Below are 21,364 nucleotides of genomic sequence, written 5' to 3'. Positions count from 1 at the left end.
TTTCGTAAAAACCTTACGACAATCAGCCTCATTCCTGTGGCCTTGCTTCCTCCCATCAAGCTATCCCTGGGAGCCTGAAGACTGCCCTCAGCGTTTGTTGGGTTCGTGAGTCCTCTTCGCATTCCTTTGTCTGAAAACACCCTCATTTCCCCTTTATGTTTGCAGGATTTTCCACTGACTATCAAAGTATAGATAGCTAGTATTTCTCTTTTTCCCTTTCAGGACTTTAAAGATGTGATTCCATTGCCTCTGGCTTTGTGTTGACTGCTCAGGAATAAGTCCTTCTTGTTATTTTTTCTTCCTCTTTTGAAGGTAATGGGTCTTTTTACTCTACCTTCTTTTACTATTTTCTCTTTGTCTTCATTTTCCATCAGTTTTACTGTAATGTGCTTAAGTGAGTTTTTCTTTGTACTTATTCTGCTTGGGACTTGTCTAGGGTCCAGGACCTGTAGGTTGATGCCCTCCGTGAATGTCGAACTGGTCTCAGACATCATCTCTTTAGAAATTGTTTCTACCTCATTTCCTTCTCGTCTCCTTGGATTCTAACTCTGCGTATGTTAGTGCATGTCTCTTGTGCTCTGTTTTTTTATCATTACTTATTTTATTTATTATGACATTTAATATTATTGTATTATAATTCCTATTGGAAACGCCAAATATTTAAAAATTAACCAACACCTTCCTAAACAACCTATGAGTTTTTTCACCGAAATAAACAACAAGGGAGATTGGTAAATATTTGGAACATGGTGGAGATTAAAACTATCAAAGTTGTTTTAGCTAACAACTTTAGCGAAAGCTAAATTAGGAAAATTTATAACATTAAATAATTATAATATAAAAGAAGAAATGTCTCAGATCCATAATCTAAGATTCTACCTGAAAAATCAAGGGAAAAAAGTCTGAGGAAGATAACAAAGTTAAGAAGAGAAATTTATAAAATAGAAAACAGAGTAGCAATAGCAAAAAATCAATAAAACCAAAGTTAATGTTTTTTTAAAATTTGAAAGATTAATAAACCTCTCGTTAAACTGACCAGAAAATAAAGCTAGAAGACCACATTCCCAACATTGGGAGGAAATATTGGACATGAATACAGATGTTACAGACATGATCAGCTTCTAAGGAATTTAAACAACTTTTTTGCCAATATATTAACAACGTAGATTAAATGGATACATTTCTTGAAAGGCAGAAACTACCAAAGTAGATTCAAGAGGAAATAGAAAATCTGAATGGGTCAATATTTATTAAAAAATTAAATTCATAATTTAAAATCTTTCCATAAAGGAAATTCACATCACAGATGTCTAGACTAATGAATTTTTGAACAGTTCAGGAAGAAATAATTCCAACTCTATGCAAACTTTTTAGGAGATAAAGTGAAGGAAACACGTCCCAGCTCAGCTGGTGAAGGCGGTCGTTGCCTGGAGCCAGAGTGGGAAGACAGCGAGCACAGCCCTCGCCAGGCCAGCAGCCCCCTGCTGCCTGCAGATGCAGGAGCCTTTGACAATTACTAGCAGGTCAAGTCCAGCAACATGTAAAGAAAAGACGGAACATGGTGACTCAGTAGTTGATCCAAGGAAACGATATGATTATCTCAGTTAATGTTCAAAAATCATTTGCCAAAGTATAACATCTTTTCATGATTTTTTAAAAAGCTTGCACTAACCTAGGAATAGAAGGGAATTCCCTTAAGATGATATACCCTTTTCAAAAATCCAGTGGACGTCGCACTTAGTGGGGAAGACGTCAGGCCTTTGTCTTCCGGGCTGGAAACGAGGCAAGAATGACTGTTCTTATTTGACACTCTACAGGTCCTCCTAATCAGTGAGATAAGGCAAGCGGGGAAAAGCCCCCAAAATCAGAAAGGAAAGTACAATGATCTTTACTTATCAATGATACAATCATGTTTATAAAAAGTCCCATACATATATTACCTATTACTGCAAGTCATAAGTGAGTTCAGAACAGTCACAAAATACCAGGTCAGTATTATGGAAATCAATTTTATTTCTGTGTACTCACAACGAAGTAGTGTTTTATACCTATGGGTTCAGCAGCAAATAGCTAAAAATTTAAAATTATAAACACTTTTAACATGATATTAGCCTCAAAAAATATAAATTTATGAAAATATGCATGTGGCTTATACATTGAAAACTATAAAATATCACTGAGGGAAAGGAACAGTGATATTTTAAAAGGAAGAAATAAATAAATGGAGACACAGTCCATGTTTGTGGGTCAGAAGACTCATACTGTTAAGATGTCAATTACCCAAAAGTTAACCTTTAGATGCACCATAATCCCAACCAAAATCTGAGCAGCATTTTTTGTAGAAATCAGCAACATAGATCGATATCTATTACAGAAATTAAATGCACAATTACAAATCTCTCCCCAAAGGGAACTCCAGCCCCAGATAGCTTTACTGATGACATTTTTAAACATTAAGGAAATCTCAGTGTATTCGGAGAAGTAAAGTCCTAGAATAGCCAAGACCATTCTGGGTCATGGAATGAAGACAAATTGCACTGCCTCATTTCAAGGCTACAAAAGTCAATAATCAAGGCACTGCGATGCTGACATGAGCACAGGCACACCGATCAATGGAACAGAGGTTCCAGAAACGCGTGTCTGCAAAGAGAAAGTGTAGTGAACGCTCTGCCTAGTGAACGGTCAGTGAGCCTCACAAACTCTCCAAGGTTGTTCAATGGGGAAAGGGTGGTCTTCCCAGCACATTGTGTGGAGGAGAAACTAGATGTACACGGGAAGGAAAATGGACTTTGACTTTGACCTCATGCCATGCATGAAAATTAAGCTTGAAATAGATCGTTGACCCAGATTTAAAGACAAACACTAAACACAAAATACACTTCCACCAAAATATAAGATTAAATATTTATCACCGTGGAGTAGGCAAACATTTCTTTAAAAGAACACACCAAAAAAGCACAAACCATTAAAAATGGATGAGGTGGACCTTGTCAGAATTAAAAACTCTTTTTCTAGAAACGTGTTTAAGAAAATAACAAAAGCAAAGCACATAGTAGAGAAAAATTTTGCAATTATATTTCTGACAAAAAGCTTGTATCTAGAACACTTATCATGTGCTAATAAAACACACCCTCGATTTGTTTAATGGGCATAAGACTCAAAGAGACTTTTCCCCAGAAAAAAATAGATGAACAGCAAAATAAGTCATAAAAAGATAATCATTATAGCATTTGTTACCAGGGAAACACAAACTAAATCACACTGAAATGCCACATTATACTTGTTAGAAGGAAAAACATTAAACAGACTGCTTACACATATCAAAATGAAAAAAAATTAAAAGACGGTCAAAACGTCAAGTGTTGCCAGGGAAGTGGAGCAGCTGAAACTCATACATTGCCACTGGGAACGTACACTGATACAGCCACTTTGGGACACATTTCAGCAGTTCCCCCCAAAGCTAAAAATATGCTTATGTGACCCAGCCGTTCCACTCCTGTGAGGACCTGTGTCCACCTGGAGATGTCACACAATGGCCCTGGCGGCTGTGTTTCTAAGAGCCTCAGGCCAGAAACATTAAATTGTCCGTCAGTGGGTAGATGGACACGCAAGTTACCATCCAGTCATTCAATGGAATATCACTCAGGAATAGAGAGGAATTAACTACTGATAACATAGCACCACGGGTGAATCTCAAAACCATTATGCTGAATGAGAGAAGCCAAAGAGCACCACTACAGAATTCTCTTTATAGGAACTCTACACACAAAAACAAGCCGAGTCTACAACGACAGAAAGCACATCCGTGCTTGGCCAGGGCTGGTGTGAGGGGTGACATCCACGGCAAAGGGTGGCAGGAACCTCTCTGAGGACAGAAACATTCTAGGTATTGTGGTGGTGGTTACCTGGGTTTACAGGCATTTGTCAAAACTCATCAAACTTTGCACTTAAAGTGGATGCATTTGTTGTTTGTAAATGATACCACAGCAAAATTGATTTGAGAATATGCAATATGAACCTCATGCTATTAAAAATTAGTTAGTTCAATTTTACCAGGGGGAAACTGAGTTTCAGGGAGGTTGCCTAAATGCACAAGGCCACGGAGCGACTGAGCGAAGCTGGGAATGGAAGACACTTGTCTCTCCCTGAAGCCTGCAGTTTTGGTCCATGTGCAATTATTGCCTATTTATATAACTCTCATATCAAAATAATAACACAATAATAATAATTCCTGAGAGCTCTGGAGCAATTTTTCCCATTCCTTTCACTCTGGGTCCTCATTAGATTCGTATCATAGCTGAATGACAGGTAGGACTCATTATGCATAGGATTTATAGGGAAGGTATAATCGGACCCATTTCATAGAAGAGAAAACTACAAGGCCATGGTGCTTTCCAAGTGCTAAGGCAGAGCTGGGTGCGCAGAGCCAGAGCTCAGAGCACCAGGCAGAGGGGCCTTGACCTTGGCCTGTTGACGTGTACCATGCTACTGACTGGTAGCCAGCTTCCTGCGGTGGGGCATCCTGGTCAGCCTCCCTGACCCTATCACACCCACCTGCCTTTGGCCCCCAGTCCCTTCTGATCCCGTGGTCCCTGCTGTGCCTGGCACATGACGTCTGAATCACCCAGGCATTGACTGACGGGTTGACACATTCCTGCAACCCCAATATTTGGTGGGGGGACTTCCTTTTAGTAGGCAAATGATGCTAAGTCATAAAAGAAAGGCAGATTTTAACTTTTGAAAGAATGAAAAAACACTATAATTACACAAATGACTCAGCTTCACTATAGAAAAAGATCAACCACACAGTGACACAGGAAACAATGCCCCCTGACTGTCCCCAGAGACTTCTGTTGTCAAGCCGTCGAAAACACTGGCAAAGCCACCTCCATGCCTCTACACAATCTACACCGATGACAGGAATGATCCTCCATGGACCCCTCTTTGTCCTTGGGAGGGATTTTAATGGAACAAGGCGGAGAAGGGGAGACAGGGTGAGAGGGAGGGGGTGCAGGGGGTAGGGGGGAGAATTGGAGAAAGGAAGGAAAGAAATGAATAAACCTGTGATGAAGAAATCCCACCTTCTGTCAACATTTCTGGAAATGGAGGCTAAAATGCCCTTGCAGACCCCCGTTGCTCCCCCTACCCCAGGGGGGCCTGCTGCCTGCCTCTGGGGCCCCGGGGCTGCTCGGCCAGTCACCATGTGTCCGACCCTGAGCTCACGGGTCGGCGTCATCCAGAGCAGCCTCCTCGGGGAATCAGCACCAGCCCGGGTGGCTGCAGAAGAGCTGCTGATCGTGCACGACAACCCTGATGGCAGAGAAGTCCCTAGCCTCACGTGTCAGTTGTGCCACAGTTGAGAGACCCCGGTCCGGGACGGGAAAGAGGCCACTCTGGAAGACACCTCCGTGCTCTGACATCACGCCTGGAGAGTGGGGGCCCAGCTGTCCGCTGGGTGCAGGAGGGATCGAAAAGGCAGCCCGCTGCTCTCGGGACACAGATCTGCGGTCAGGGAGCTCGGATTAGAGCCCTCGCTGGGTGGCAACACGGGGACTCGGTCTCTCTCTCTGGACAGTGGCGATGATGCCCAGCCCACAGGGCAGTGCGGTGCAGCAGAAAGACCCAGGCTCTCCAGCCTGAGGCCAGGCTGCAGCTCTGCGAGGAGCGTCCCCATCTGTGAAATGGGCTGGCATCACCTGCTTTCTCTAAGGAGTGGGATGGTTTTGGGTATCAGTACAGGTTCATCAGTTGTGACCCAGGTGCCGTTCTGGGAGGGTGTGTAGTCGTGGGGGAGGCTGGGGCAAGGGCGTATGCGAACTCTCTGAACCTTCCTGAACTCAATTTTACTGAGAACCTAAAACTGCCTTTAAAAAAAAAGCCTCTATCCATAAAAGAAATACTATAGAAAGCACTTAGAAAAACACAGGGTACAGAGTAAGCCCTCGACCAATATTAGCTGTTCAGTTTATTCAGAGGGTTAAGGGGGAGCGCAGTGGACATGTGCTGGTGGGGGATGGGGTGAAGGCGGGAGCCACGGAGAAGCTGGTATGGCGGACACACACAGAATTCAGTGCATCCTGCTGCTGTCTCTGCTGCTGGGGCACCGTCCAGGCATCTCTTTGGACAGGGGACCAGGACAGCTTTCTGGTTAGAGCAGCCTGCTCTTACTGGGTGGACACAAGTCCCCAGGAATGGTAAATGGTGAGTGTCACGCTTGTACACACGCATGTGGGCACACGCATGTGCCCAGGTGTGTGAAGCACCCGGTGGACCCTGACACCCACCTCGGGTGCCCAGCCCTGACATCCCCATGAGCTCAGGCTCTGTTCCATGTGTTCAGACAGCCCTGGTCAGTGGCAGAGAGGGACTCAGAGCAGGACGAATTCACACAGAAAGGCGCAGGGGTGGGTAAATCCAGGGGGTGGGGCAGCTAGGACAGAAGCTCCAGGGTCTACCCCAGAAGTATTTGCCAGAGCAGGGCATCAACTTGGGGGCCTCTGGGGCTGAAGGCTCAGCCACTTTACATAAAAGCCCCCAGTCAGTCTTCCCATCTGAGACTTGACATTTAGGGACATCATACTTTGTCCCTTCCTAGTAGCCATTATGAACGGAGGGGAAAAGGCTCTATTCTTACAAATTTCACAAATTGAATAACATCGTTTTTTTTAAATTTTTTTTTTTTGAGGGAGAGGAAAAGGAGGGAGAAAGAAAGGAAAAGAGGCCCTGGCTGGTGTAGCTCAGTGGATTGAGCACGGGCCTGTGAACCAAACAACCGCAGTTCAATTCCCAGTCAGGGCACAGGCCTGGGTTGCTAGCCAGCTCCCAGTGGGGAACACATGAGAGGCAACCATACATTGATATTTCTCTCCCTCTCTCCTTCCCTCCCCCCTCTAAAGATAAATAAAATCTTAAAAAGAAAGGGAAAGAAACATCAATGTGTGGTTGCCTCTCAAGCACCCCCTACCAGGACCTGGCCTGTGCAACCCAGGCATGTGCCCTGAATGGGAATCGAACCAGCAACCCTTCGGTTTTCTAGCCAGTGCTCAATCCACTGAGCAACACCAGCCAGGGGAAAAGCGTGATTCTTGCACCACTTGGATTCAACTCTCTGAATACATCAGTTGTTAAGACGCTGCGTAGATATAAGCCAGGGCCAGAGCAGGGTGAACAAAGGGGAGCCATTTTCGACCTTGTGTTTTGATTTGTTTCTTAATTATGTTTTTAATTTTTTAAAAAGGCACTACATACGTGTTAAAAAATTCAAACAACACAAAAAGGTATCCAGTGGAAAGAATCCCTCCCCAACCCCCTTGCAAGGAAGCCATTGGAAAGATGCACCATGATTTCCTACAGGGGCCCCAGCCCCACGGACACTCAGGCTGTTTCAGGCTTCTCTTTGTGAACCATATTTCTGGCTGAGGGCGGTGCCAACAGTCTCCTGGCTCTCCCTGCTAGTCCATCCCAGGTACCAAAAGAGTTAGGTGTAGGCTCTGCACCACAGAGGCCAGCTGTGACCCCTAGCTGGTGGGCTCCTCTCCCATCTGCCCTGAGTGTCTGACATCTGGGGACCATTGGCACGGAGCCCCCGGGAGGAAGCTGTGGAGAAGTTGTGTCTGTCACTCTTGCTTTGCTCGCTGCAGCGCTGAGCCTACACAGGTATGTCCTTAGTCAACATGAATGACCTTTGCAGCGGAGCCGGTCCCCCAGGGCAGAGCTGGGTGGGGGTGAGGGTGTCCTGACTCTTTCCCTCTGAATCTTACCTTCCGGTCAAAATCATGTACGAGCATCGGGTACCTCCTGTGACATTTCACGAAGGCTCAGTGTCGGCCTGGATTTGGTCATTTGACATTTGCATTTTCTTCTGCTGCTTCATCCTAAATTGATCAGGCAGATGAAACACAAGCTCGCTAGTCCTGTTTCAATATTTAATCATTTGGCTCAGCCTGGAATGTCATTAAACTAAAATAGGAAACTCATTTTCAAAGAGCATTTTGAAGAGGACCCGTTACTTTGCTAAGACCGTCTCTCTCCAGGCACAAAAATAGGCATGTCCCTCTCTCTCTTTCTTGAATCTTTGGGAGCCTTTGTAGCCCATGGGTTAGCTGGAGGCTGTACATGCTGGGATGTGGTTCTGCACACTACCCAGCTGTCCAGTTGGGTGAGATTGTCTTGGAGATGCTGTCAAAGGCTTGGTCCCGTCCGCACCCGGCTGGCAAGCCTGGGACAGGCCAGATACTTGGGGCTGCTGACAGCAGTGGCGATAACAGTAGTGACCTGTCCCCTCAGCCAGTGCAGGTGGTATCAAGTACCTACTATGTGTCAGATACTGGATGAGTGCTTTACACGCACCATCTTCTTTAATGTGTGCTAAGTGTTCATTGATAAGACTGGGACTCTGGTCAACAACAGGCCACACCGTGTAGGATGGGAGAGTCCTGGCGGCTGTTGGAGCAGGAGGGGCATTAACCAAGCACCATGGTGAGTTCGGGGTATCCTGGCCTTTCCACGGAGGCCCTCCTGGAGGGCATCTTGCATCTTGATTTTCTCCCTTGTCAACACATGTACGAGGGATGTCCTGCCCAAGCTCCTCTTTCAGGGAGCTCGGAGAGGCCGTGGGAAAATCCAAGAAGCCCATAGTTGCAGATGTTTAGGACTGTCTGGAAACGCTTGTCCTGGGGAACCCATGCTAGCCTCCTCGACCGCGCTCACTCCCCACACCCGTCAGTGTGCAGTCCAGACGACAAGAACAGTTAGGGGGCAGGTGACACTGCTTCCAGCAGGGGTCTGGCTGAGCACTGAGTGGCAAACTAGCTGTGACCAAAAGGTGTTAATGTAGACGCATTGCTGTATAGTCATCGTAAGTGATTCCATGACCCACATGTGATCTCTGAAGCCCCCCTTTCCTTTGTGCGCATGACGTGTGAGGTGTTGGTGTTATAGGTGGTGCGAGTGATGTGTGCAGTATCAGGGGGTGTGTATGTGTGTGTGTATAGGGGTGGACAAAAGCAGGTTTACAATTGTTTGTGTGGAAAATCACACACAGGCCCGGATTATTACAGTAACTTTATTAACTCTGTGTTTTGCGTACTCACAACTGTAAACCTACTTTTGCCTACCCCTGTATGTGACATGTGGTGTGGGCGTGTGGTGTGTGATGTGCGGTGTGTGGTGTGGTGGGTGTGATGTATGACATACTTGTGTGATGTGTGGGGTGGGGGGGTGTGTGTGCGATGCCTGGTGTGTGTACAGTGTGGCAACTGTCAGCGATTTGCTTCTCCACTGGGCAAAGCCGATTTTGCTTTTTGCATCCCCTCTGCCTTGTGCGGATGGGGGCTTTAACCCCGCACTCGCACATCACCCGTCTTAGTTTTCATGCTACCGTGACGGGTTGTCTCTTTTGAAAATGTGTGTGCATTTGAGGGAGAGGCTTAGGAGGGCTCCTGAAGGAGCCAGAGCCAGATACCACTTTTCAGTTTGGGGAATCGGAAGACTTGTTACTCATCCACCTTAAAGTTTGACATTCCCAGAAGTGCCTGCCCCTCCACATGCCAAGATCTTGGCGCAGTGGCTCTCCAGTGGGATGGCTGCCTGGATCCAGGGTGGTCTGGGCCCTGGAGGGGGTGGAAACCGGTGTGGGAGCCCAGGCCCACCCGCCTGCAGGGTCCCAACTAGTCCCACTGTCAGCTCCTTACTACAGACGTCATGGTCCTGGGTGACATTTGATCAGTTCTTTCCCAAGAAGCCCTGGATTTCTGGATCCATGTCTTCAGTTGCAGCCCCTCGCTCGGTCAGTCACCTGGAGGGGTGGGAGTCAGCAAGGTCAGGAGGCAGCCACTGTGCCCCACGCCCTGCAGGAATCTCTGGTGGAGCTGTCCGTGGTGCTGAGCACTCCTCACTCAGTACAGCTCCCGGGCTTCTGCTGGATCCCGACTTCTCGCCACATTGGAGGCCGGTTTGTTTGAGTGAGTCCTGGCCCTCATGCCTGGAACCAGCCTTGTCCCGCTGTGATCGCTGCCTGGCCTACCCCTGCCCTGAACTGCAGGTCGGCACCCCGTGCCAAAGGCAGAGTCGGGTTTTAGACCAGCTCACGGTCAGTCGGCCACTCCGTATCTGTGTGACCTTGGCTAAGTTGTTTAAGCTTTCTGAAGCTCTGGTTTTATTTACCTGAAAATGTCAATAATATCATCATTTTAAATATTGAAATGAGAGAGAAATGGGCCAGAAACTGGCACATACAGTGCTCAGAACAGAGTAGAAAATCAAGCAATGTCCATTTTCTTCCCTCTTTCTGGATCTTTTCTGCATTATTAAGATTGACTTTGGGTCAACTCTACAAGCAATACCCAGGAAGAAAAAAAACAAAGCAGAGGGGAAGCTGATGAGGGGTTTTTGTTTTTGAGTGCCAGGGACCAGGTGAGCCCGCGGCTGGAATAAAGGGTTTGGGATCAGTCGTGGACTCCCCACGGAGAAGGCACACCTGCTGTGCTGCACAGCCTACGCGGGCACCTTCCCTCACCTCCGACTGTGAGTTGGTGATCCGCCCTTTGAGTTAGCCAGCTGTTGCTGAGTGCCTACTGAGAGCAAGGCACACGACAGCACCAGACTGTGGGGTAGACATGGAGCCAATCGGCTGCGATCTGTGCTGTAAGGAGATTACGGACCCACAGTAAGGACCCACGTACACTGGGCTTCTGCTCTGAGCCCATTCACATTCTACTGTTTGCAAGCATATTTGTGTCATTCACCCTCACAATAACCCCAGGAAGTCCGTTCTCTTGCTAGTACAGTCCCCTGTACTAGTCAGTTCTGGCTGCTATAACAAAATACCATGGACTTGGAGGCTTTAACAACAGAAGTTTGTTTCTCACAAGTCCTGAAAGCTGGAGAGTCCAAGCACAAGGTGCCCACTGATTCGGCTCCTGCTGAGAATCCAGTGCCTGCCTTGCAGATGGCCAGCTCTTGCCATGTTCTCACGTGGGGGAGAGGAAGTGCACTAACCATATGGTCTCTTCCTCTAAGGCCACTAATTCCATCCTGGGGGCCCCACCCCCATGACCTCATCTAAACCTAATTACCTCCCAAAGGCCACTCCTCCTAAAATCATCACAATGGGGGTGAAGGCTTTAACAGACAAATTTTAGGAGGACGCAAATATTCAGCCCATAACACTGCGAAAGTAACCGAGACACGAAGTAAAATTATACTCAGAGTCCACAGCCATTGTTGTTAGAGCCAGGGATGCAACCCAGGTCTGTCGAGCCGCAGAGCTTAAGGCAACGCTCTTCAATAGTATGCAAAGCTACGATTCTGGCAGAGGATATGCAACCTACATGCAGAGAAACTGGGGCAGAGTTGTCAGATTTAGAAAATAAAGAGAGTGAACACCCAGTTAAATTTGGGTGTCAAGAAGAGAAAGAGATGCTGTAATGACTGATCATGGGAGTTCCAAGGTAAAGACAAAATTGCTTCACAGAGCAATCACACGTGGCGGGCTGCCACTGAGCTGGCCCGGGAACTTGCCTAGTTGGGGAGGGAACATTTCCAAAACATCCCGGGCAAAGGAAGTGCCCTGAGCTTGGATGATGCAGGAAGCAGGGGAAGAGTCCAGAAGGGTGGAAGGGAGCCGTGAAGGCCTCGATAACGAGGCAGAAGCTACACACACCCCCAAAGATTTGGTGTGGGGAGCGTCTCTCATTGTTTCACTAAGATCTCACGTGTTGCGATCCCCTTCTCCTTAAATGTCACTGTATTAAAATACCCCATCTACCCCTTCCCAGCCCTCCAGGCTGCTGACCATCCCTCCAGAGCCGATTGGGGAAGGGAGAGCTTTGCTTCTCTTCCCTGACTGCTGTCTCCCCCCGATGTGGCCTGGACTTGGGGAGCCAGGGTCCAGCCACCACGGCCCTGGCCACTCCCCAGCCTGAGGCAGGGCCCTGAACCATACCCTGGAGCTCTGTCCTCTGAGACAGTCAGCCCACTGGGGGCATCAGCCACAGCCTCTGCCCAGGTAAAGTGCCAGGTAGAGAATGTCCCTGGGGCCCATGTGAAATCAGTCAAACACCTGAGTGGGAATATGCTACCAATGCCAGTAAACTAGTAATTAAGTACATATTTAAACCTCTCACTTCAAATAAACTTTGTAAAACTACTCAAGCACAGTCTTTGACCTCCCTTTACCCCCAAAGCAAAGCCTCCTTTGATTGGGGAGATTCTCCCTCCATTTGCATGAACCTGACTTCAGGCAATTACTGGTTTGGGGCTTTACCTGGCTTTTTAAAAAGGTACACATCTCAGCAGCTAATAAACAGAAATTTGTAAATGGACTTGAATCCCCTTCACTTGCCAAGATGCATCTTCTTATTCCATGGAGCAGAACTTGAAGTCCTTCTAAATGGCTCACATTTTCTAAATGTTTACAAATCAAGGACTCGATGAGGCCCTGTGTTCCTGCTCTTGGGAAAGGCCTGCAGGTAACCGCAGCTAGTAGCTCGGTTACTAACAAAACTCACATGGGAGGCAGGGATGAAAGGACAGGGCCTTGACCAGGGCCTTGACTGAGAAGGTGTGAAAACAGGGCTGCCCTCCTTCAAAAGCACTGGGTGTCAGGGAACTGAGCCCTTCTGCCAATGTCCTTCCTCAGGGACCCTGCTGAGACCTGTTTCCTCGTGCAGCTGAGTCACCTGCCTGACGCTGGGGGTCCTGCGAAGGTGTGTGGCAGGAAATGCAAGCAGAGACCCTGGACCATGATTGGCCAAAGTCGGGGGAACAAAATCAGAGATGTTGCCAGTTCGCTACTTTTACTGTTCCTCAGGCATGTCCTTGGGGCCTGAGGGACAACCCCAGTGCTTCCTTCCTGTGGGGACGTTTTGTAGGGAACCTTCTCTGGCGAGGGGCTGGTCAGGCCTAGTGGCGTAGTGCTGCTGGTTGGGTCTCTGCGGGCATCTCCAGAGTCTGTTTCCATGAGGGTGAGTCTCTTTCACACCTGTCCCTCACACTGCAGCTGCCTTTTTGACCTGGAGTTTTTGCTGTGTAGCCCCCAAAACCAGCAGTCAGATGAGAGCAGACAAGCATGGCAAGCGTCTAATTTCTCCACTCTCATGGGCACACAGAGCTCTCCAGAGCTTGTTCGCTATGTGGGCCAGAGGTTCTCATTCCGAGGGTCCAGGCTGAAGCCCTGGGACCTGCAGGCTTAGCAAACGTTCTGGGTGACTCACGTGGATGTCTTCTCTCATCGAATGGAGGACTTGTGTTCCACCAGTCACGTGACCGTTGACAGCGGGAGAGCCAGACAAGCGTGCCCGGAACCCCATAAGCAGGCCTGGGGGATGAAGCCTGGGGAGCTCAAATTTTCTGCCTGAGGAACAGAGACGTGAATCCGGAGGTCTGACTCAGCTGCCTCCGCTTTGTTAATTTATGTGGTTCTCCAGGCGTGAAAGATCCGTAGAAATGCTATTGAATTTTTTAAATCCTGCTTAAAGTATGACAGAGTGTATCTGTTTTCTACTGGTGCTATAATAAATTACCATCAGTTTAGTGGCTTGAATAGTACAAATTTATTATCTTACAGTTCTGGAGGTCAAAAGTCCCAGATGGGTGTCACTGGGCTAAAATCAAGCTCTGAGCAGGGTCTCGGGGAGAATCCATTTTCTTGCCTTTTCCAGCTTATGGAGGTCACCTGCATTTCTTGCCCAAGGTCCTCTTCTGCCATCTTCAAAGCCAGCAGTGGCAGACTGAGTGCTTCTTAGGCTGTCGTCTCTCTAGTCGTCTCCTCCCTCCTCCATTTATAAGGACCCTGTGATGGCAACAGGCCCACCTGGACAACACAGCTTCACCTCCCCATCTCAGGCAAACTGAATCGCATCTGCATCGTCCATCCCTTTGCCATGCAACCTAACACATTCGCAGGCCCCAGGGGCAAAGATGTGGACATTTGGGGGGGCCATACCTTCGGAAAAGAAAGAGGAGTGTGGCTTTCAGCCGGGGCCCATGACTTAACCTCTCCAACCTTCTCTTCTTCACCTGTAATCTGGGCGATGACATCCGCTTTTGGCCAAGACGCCGTGAGAGTTGAATGGAGCAATGCGTGAGAAACCTTTCTACCGACCTCGGGCACGTGGCTGGGGCTCCGCAGGTGAGCTGCCTCTGCCCCTCCCTCACATCCCAGCTCACCTGTCATCTCCTCCACCCAGGGCCCGCCTAGCAAGTCACATTTTATTCTTTTCATCCCCTGCCCAGCGTTCCAGTGACTCCTGGAAGAAGTCCTGCAGCCCATCTGTCTGTGTCTCTCTAGTGCCTGGGAGGTACCTGGCACACAGTCAGCCCTCAAAACAAGCTGTCAGGAGCCCCAGAACTTAGAGTGAGGAACCAGGGCAGGACACACCAAATCATTTTAATTCAAATGGTCTCTCTCTCTCTCTCTCGATTTCATTCTCCCTAGCTCTGACTCTGTCGCTCAGTTTACCCATGACTGCTCCTAGCTGAACACAAGACACACACAGAACAAATGTCTTATAGGAAAAAAAGTATCTGGGCCCTCTTCAGACACAATGTATTTCAAAGATAGTTGTTTAGAAATTTTCTTCCTGGTTCTACTATAACCCAAAAAGGCCTTTTCAAGGACAAAATATCGTAATTCACCTCTTATACATCGAGTGAGTGTGTGTGCCTTTTCACCGGAGGGAAAGTAGATCCATTTTGACAATGAAATCATGCCAATTTGACAGCTGAAATATTTGGCTGGGTCGAATAGCAGACTGGGAACAATGCGTGCTGGAGAGGGAAAGAAAAGGTGTCTCTTGTGTCTTAGAGAACTCTTTGACAAAGTTCAAGGGGAGAGCGGCAGACGGTATCCTCTTTACCCAACGGCCAAAGATACAATTTTCTGATCAGTTTCTGCAGCAGTGAAATCTTCTCTGCGGCCTGAAATAGGAGTCCTGGCTGAGATGCCGGTTGCAGAAAATTGCGCATTTTTGTCACAAGGTGCTGGTTATTTCTCAGAGAAGTGGGTTGATTGCTATTTTGTACTTTCTTGAATCCCTTCATTTCAGGAACCTATCTTTATCTTTCAGACATAATGAAAAGTTAAAAGAAGCTCAGCCAGGTCCCAGCTTGATGTCTAAGCGTGTTCCCTGAGATTTTACCTCGATGACATACTAAGTGGGGAAGCCAGTCCTGCCACCAACAGAGATTTCTCGAACACCTTCTCCATGCCGGACGCTGCCCGAGGCTCAGAGAATGTAAAAATCCAGAAGATGTGATTCCTGCTGCTGAGAGCTAAAAGCACTTCTATACCTTCCTTAGTGGCGTAGGGTCCTTCCCGGACAGGAGGTCAGAGTCTGTCATCCACTGACTTGTCTGTCCCCTTCATTTCCATTCAAGTCAACCACTGGCTGTGTTCACCGCTCTTCTGAGACATCCCTCTGATTCACTCGCTCTGGCCCCTGCCCCACCCCCAATCAGGCCCCAACATCTCAGCCACCCCAGGGCTCCCCTCATCTCTGATGTCTTTCCATCTCAACCCTCCATCTGGGCCTTGGTCGGATTTATCTTTCTAAAATGAAGCTAGTCACGTCATTCTCCTGCTTAAAGACTTCCAATGTCTCCAGCTCCTTCAAGGCCATGTCCAGAATCATTGTGGCGGCTCTCAGGACCCCTCATGGCCTGATTCTTGTTTAACTACAGCTGATCTGTCTCAAGCCCTCACCCAGGATGGACTCTGTGCCCCATGACTTCCATGTGACAACATGTCTGACCATGTTGGACCAAGGAAGCAAAAACATATGAGGGAGGCGTGGCCATGCCTTTTCTTCATAGATGAGAAAACTGAGGACCAGAGAAGTTAAACAACCTGTCTGAGGTCATCGCGATGCTGAGTGGCAGAGCTCGGACACAGACTCGGTAGCATTTCTGGCTCAGAAGCCACACCCTTGACCCCAGCGTGACTCTGCCTGCTAAGCAAACCAGACTCTACTTCTCCAGCTCCCTGGTACCCCAGGCCCACATTTTAGCCGCAGAGGTGAGTCCCCACTGACACGCCCATCACATTTCCTCTGGCTGGTATCATGTAGGTCTCGGATGTCACTCCCTTTGGGAAGATTTTTCCTCAACACCCCCCATCCCTGACTGAACTACATTCCCCACGGCACCTGGGATCCCCCAGGGGGCTTTCAGCGCATTGTTTGACAGATAACTGTGACTCTGTCTTCCCACTAGACTAAGCTTCTTGGGAGCAAGTGACCACTCTTAATTCACTATTTAATCTCCAGGACAGCACTCAGTATCTGAGTCAAAGTGGGGTTTGATACACAAAATGAAAGAGAGAGATAGAGATAGAGAGAGAGAGAAAGGGAAAGAAAGAAAGAAAGAAAGAGAGAGAGAGAAAGAAAGAAAGAAAGAAATTTTCTAGTTGACCTCTCCTATTCTTGGAGGGACTTCTAGTCAAGATGGCAGCATAGGCAGACATGGCTCGCATTTTACACACCCACATCAAAATTACAAGTAAAATATACAACAGCCATCACTCAGGAATGTCGGAAATTGAACTTAATGGAAGTATGACAACCACAAAATCTAGTTGAATGGAAGTCTGACAGCTACAGAATTAAAGAAACCACATCCATCCAGACTGGTAGGAGGGGTGAAGATGCAGAACGGGCTGGTCACACCTCCACATGGATAAAAATTTGGGAGGGATCTCTTGGGAGAAGGGAGTCTCAGACCCACTCAGACCTCCCAGCCCAGTATTCCAGTGCCAAGAAGATAAGCCCCCATAACTTCTGGCTGCAAAACCCAGCAGCCAGAATTGAGTTGGTGGAAGAAACGTCTGGAGCCCCAAACAGTTCATCTTAAAGAACCCACACACAGACTCACCTACTCAGACTCACTCTCTCTGAGCTCCAGCACCAGGGTAGCATCTTGAAAGGCACCAGTAGTACACAGGGAGAAACTGAAATGTCTGGCACCAAGGTGAGCAGAAGCCATTGTCCCTTTGCCAAACCCTCTCCCCATAGAGCTGGTAGGCTGGTGCCGTATCTGAGACTCCAACAACCTGGCTAACACTGTGTGACCCACCTGGGAGATCCCCAAAGGCTCTGCCCCACCCAAGCTGCTTTTCCATGAGAATGGCTGGTCTTGGCTCCTAAATCCTAACAAACAAGCAACAGCTGGCTTCAGCGAGCCCTAGCAGCAGCCAGATTAGGTTTTGAGCTTGGTTTCACCTGGGAATGTCCAAGCCCAGCACAAGAAACAGCTCCACAGCTCATGCAAAGTGCCCTGGGCAAAACACAAGTTGGGGTCTTGACCTGCACCTCCTGGGAAACCCCAGGGCCAGGCACCCAGTGGACAGCTCTGTCCCACTCAGACCCTGTCAGAGCAGCACCACCCGCCCCCGCACAGCCGATCCTCCCTGGAGGGCGGAGGTTGGTGGGCAGTGATCACAGCCGGTCCTTGCCACTGATTGGCCTGGGTAAACCTCTCCCATTGATCTGCCAACAGCAACCAAGGCTCAACCACAAGAGTAGGGTGTACTCAGTCCACATGAGGGGTGCACCTCAAGTACCCAGCTTGGGTGATAAGGGAGGCTGTGCCACTGGACCCTTCAGGACACCTACTACATTAGGCCACACTGCTAGGACATGGAGTCAAAGCAGCTCTACCTAATACATAGAAACAAATGGAGGGAGGCTGCCCAAACAAGGAGGGAAGGAAACGTGGCCTAAATGCAAGAATAGATCAAAACTCTAGAAAATGAGCTTAATGAAATGGAGATAAACAATCTATCAGATGCAGAGTTCCAAACACTGTTTCTAAGGATGCTCAAGGAACTTAGTGAGGACCTCAGCAGCATAAGAAGACCCAGTCAGAAACAAAGAATACACTAACTGAAATAAAAAACAATTTACAGGAAACAACAGTTGAGTGGATGAAGCTGAAAATCAAAGCAATGATTTGGAACATAAGGAAGCAAAAAAACAACTACGCAGAATTACATGAAGAAAAAAGAATCCAAAAAAATGAGGATAGTGTAAATAGCCTCTGGAACAACTTCAAGAGGTCCAACATAGGGGTTCCCAGAGGAGAAGAGAAAGAGCAAGAAGTTGAAAATCTATCTGGAAAAAAAAATAGTGAAAAAAAACTTCCCTAATTTGGTGAAGGAAATAGACATGCAAGTCCAGGAAGCACAGAGAATCCCAATTATGATGGATGCAGAGAGGCCCACTCCAAGATATATCATAGTTAAAAGGCCAAAGGTTAAAGATAAAGAGAAACTCTTAAAAGCAGCAACATAAAAGAAGTTAGTTGCCAGATGGGATGGAGGAAGAGGAGGATGGGTGAAGAGGTGAGGGGATTAAGAAGTACAAATAGGTAGTTACGGAATAGCCATTGGGATGTAGAGTACAGTGTAGGAAATAGAGTAGCCAAAGAACTTATACACATGACCCATGGACATGAACAATGATGGGGGGATTGCCTGAGGGAGTGGGGGGTGCTGGGTGGAAGGGAGCAAATGGGGAAAAATAAGAATAACTGTAATAGCATGATCAATAAAATATAATTTTTAAAAAAGAGAGAGCTGGAACGAGCATCACTCACATCCTTGCAACAACCACGACTAACTTAGTCTGCAAGGTCACACCTTTCCCCAGTCCCACCAGACATCCCCGGAAAGACTGGTACCTCCAAGGGTACATGGCTCATGAGCTCTTGTGTAACTGGGACAGTGCCACTGGACTCCAGCGAGAATTCAGCTGCAACTTTAATTAACGTTGCTCAAGGCTGAGCGTAGGCAAAGGAGACACTGTGAAAGCCGTGGATGCCCAGACCCGAGGGGAATTGGTACCCATGTGAGCTGCTCTCCATGGACGTCCGAGGGCTCACACAGAAGATCGGGAGCCAGAGAGCTGCAAAAGCCTCCCTGGAGGGGCCCCCTGCTCCCCCAGCTCCCCTGTGGAGCAGAAGCCTTAAACCCTGGGGAAAGAGGACAGCCTTTCTTAAAATAAACATACACTCAACCTTATCCCTCAGCATCCCACTCCCAGCCACTATCCCAGCACCTGATAGGTTCACGCAGAAACCCATACACTAACATTTACAGGAGCTTGCTCGGTCATCGCCCAGAGCAGAAAACAATCTGTTTGTCCTTCAACCAGTGGATGGATAGGCAGTGGGCGTGGCCCCACCCTCCAAAGGAATGCTGCTCAGCAACCAGAGCACTGAGCCACCAACGTGCCCTGTGACAAGGGTGAAGCTCACAAACATTTCAGGAACTGGAAGGGGGCAGACTCCAAAGGCCACGTGTGTGATTCCATGTGTACGACGTTCCAGGGAGGCAGCGCTGGAGGGACAGAAGACAGATCTGTGGCTGCCAGGGGAAGGGCTGGCTACCAAGGAGTACAAGGAATTGGGACAGGCGTGAGCCGGGGTGGGGGGTGGCATGCCGGAACTGTGTCTTGATTGTGACGATGGCTACGCGACTGTATGGGTTAGTCACACGTGGCAGAAATGAACGCTGAGCGGAGGGCTTTTACTGCATGTAAACGATAACGTACAATGGGAAACCAGTGAATGCACAGGAGGGCAAGGGAACATTTTTTCTCCAGTGCAGACATCTGGAAGGAAGACCAGTGTGCCTGCCTGCGGGCTCTCAGTGATCAGACAGCAGCCCCCTCCTCTGGAACCTTCAGCCCACCTCTCACAATGCTGCCCATGGCCTCCATCTCTCCAGGAAAAACCCGTGTGCAAAAGTCCATGCAGACTTCTCTTCCAAAAATAATTCTCTCCCCAGACTGCAGCGTCCCTGCCTGTATGAAACCACTGTTCCCCAGGCTGGAGGAGAGCACCAGGCTGGAGGAGTCAAGCAAATGCCAAGACAGTGGGTTTCAATTCCCCCCCCAAAAGATTCAGGATGCCCCGTGCCACATTCAAGACTCAGGGAGTTTTAGAATAAAGAGGACTTCTCTAGCATTTTTATTAATTTGGGAATAGAGTCCCGGGCCCCCTCCTTCTCACTAACATGTCTTGTTGATGTCCTATGGGGAACTGTTTGGTTTAAAAAAAACTAGATTTAAAAAAATTCTGTATACAGCTCAAAGAATTTCCTCTTAGACAGGGGGAGTTGGGACTCTCAGGAACAAGTCAATGCTAAATCACAGTCATGTGCAGTTCTGATGAAGGCACTTTTTCTCCTCACCTCTATACAGTGTTCCCATGGAGTTAATGTTCTTATCTGCATCAATTCTATACCATAGCCCCGGATTCTTTGGAGGGAGGCGAGGGGGGTGGAAGAAACACATTGCCAGTGAAAACTGCTGCCGGCAGAGACAGCGGTGGCCATGTGCAGGGCAGGTGGAAAAACAAACGCACCTGGAATAATCCTCTGGAAGGTGACTCTGCTGGAGAAGTGGAAACACCTCCGTGAGCCATGCATGACTCACCACGGTTTTTGCCACTACCCACAATCATAAAATAATAATACATCAAACATGTTACTTTCACTTAAAACCCGTGAATTTCTTGGGTTTTAATAGCTCTTAAAACCCAGAGCCTCTTCTTTGTCTGGAGTCTCCCTCCTCACAGAAACCCCACCCCAAACACATCCTCTGTGATTTCCAATTCGGGTTCCTTTCAACTAAGCGGGAACGCAAGGTAAAATCTCTTGAGTGCAAGTATTTTTAGATTTATACAATTCTCCTCAATCTTTTCAAGTCGCCTCGCCCACGCCTAATTCAATTGCTGCTATTTTGGGTGACTTCCCCTTGCAGAAAGAATTTTTCCAAAGGATTAAACTTCGTTTTCTTGGAAATAGCTCTCTTTTGGCACGCTTATTTCATTGAGTTGCCTAAAGTGCTAATTACAGTAACAAGCACAGCGGACCCCCAGAGGCAAGTCAGCTCAACCAGGGACAGAGGGGGCAGAGGGGGCAGGTCCAGCGAAGGATGGCCTTGGGGACCCAGGGGTGGGGGCGGGGCTGGGAGCCTGGAGGAGCAGACCCCTCCCCCTCACACCGGAAGTTCTCAAATACAACTGACTTCTGCCCGACTAGCTCCCCGGGGCTCATCAACACCACCCTTCTCCCTATGAAATGCTCCATCAGCCCCCACCCCCAACCAAGGCTCCTCTCCAGTGTCGTCTCCTGACGACCCCCCTGACCACCATCCAGCCCCTGGAATGGCAACGACTGAGGTTTAGCTCGTTATTCTTCCAGAATCCGCTTCAAAGCCAATTCCTTGCCTGGGGAACTGGGTAGGTGCTGAGATGCCTCCCTCAGACCCCCCCTCCCACACCCCATACTTTCACATATCACAGAACTTTTTATAGCTTACGTAGCATTTCTCTCCAAAATTAAAGTGTTCCCGGATGTGGAAGT

Source organism: Sturnira hondurensis, unplaced genomic scaffold (genome assembly GCF_014824575.4).
Source record: "Sturnira hondurensis isolate 20B ecotype Veracruz unplaced genomic scaffold, ASM1482457v3 Scaffold0007208, whole genome shotgun sequence".
Taxonomy (NCBI): Eukaryota; Metazoa; Chordata; class Mammalia; order Chiroptera; family Phyllostomidae; genus Sturnira; species Sturnira hondurensis.
Note: the sequence above shows the minus strand (reverse complement) of the source record.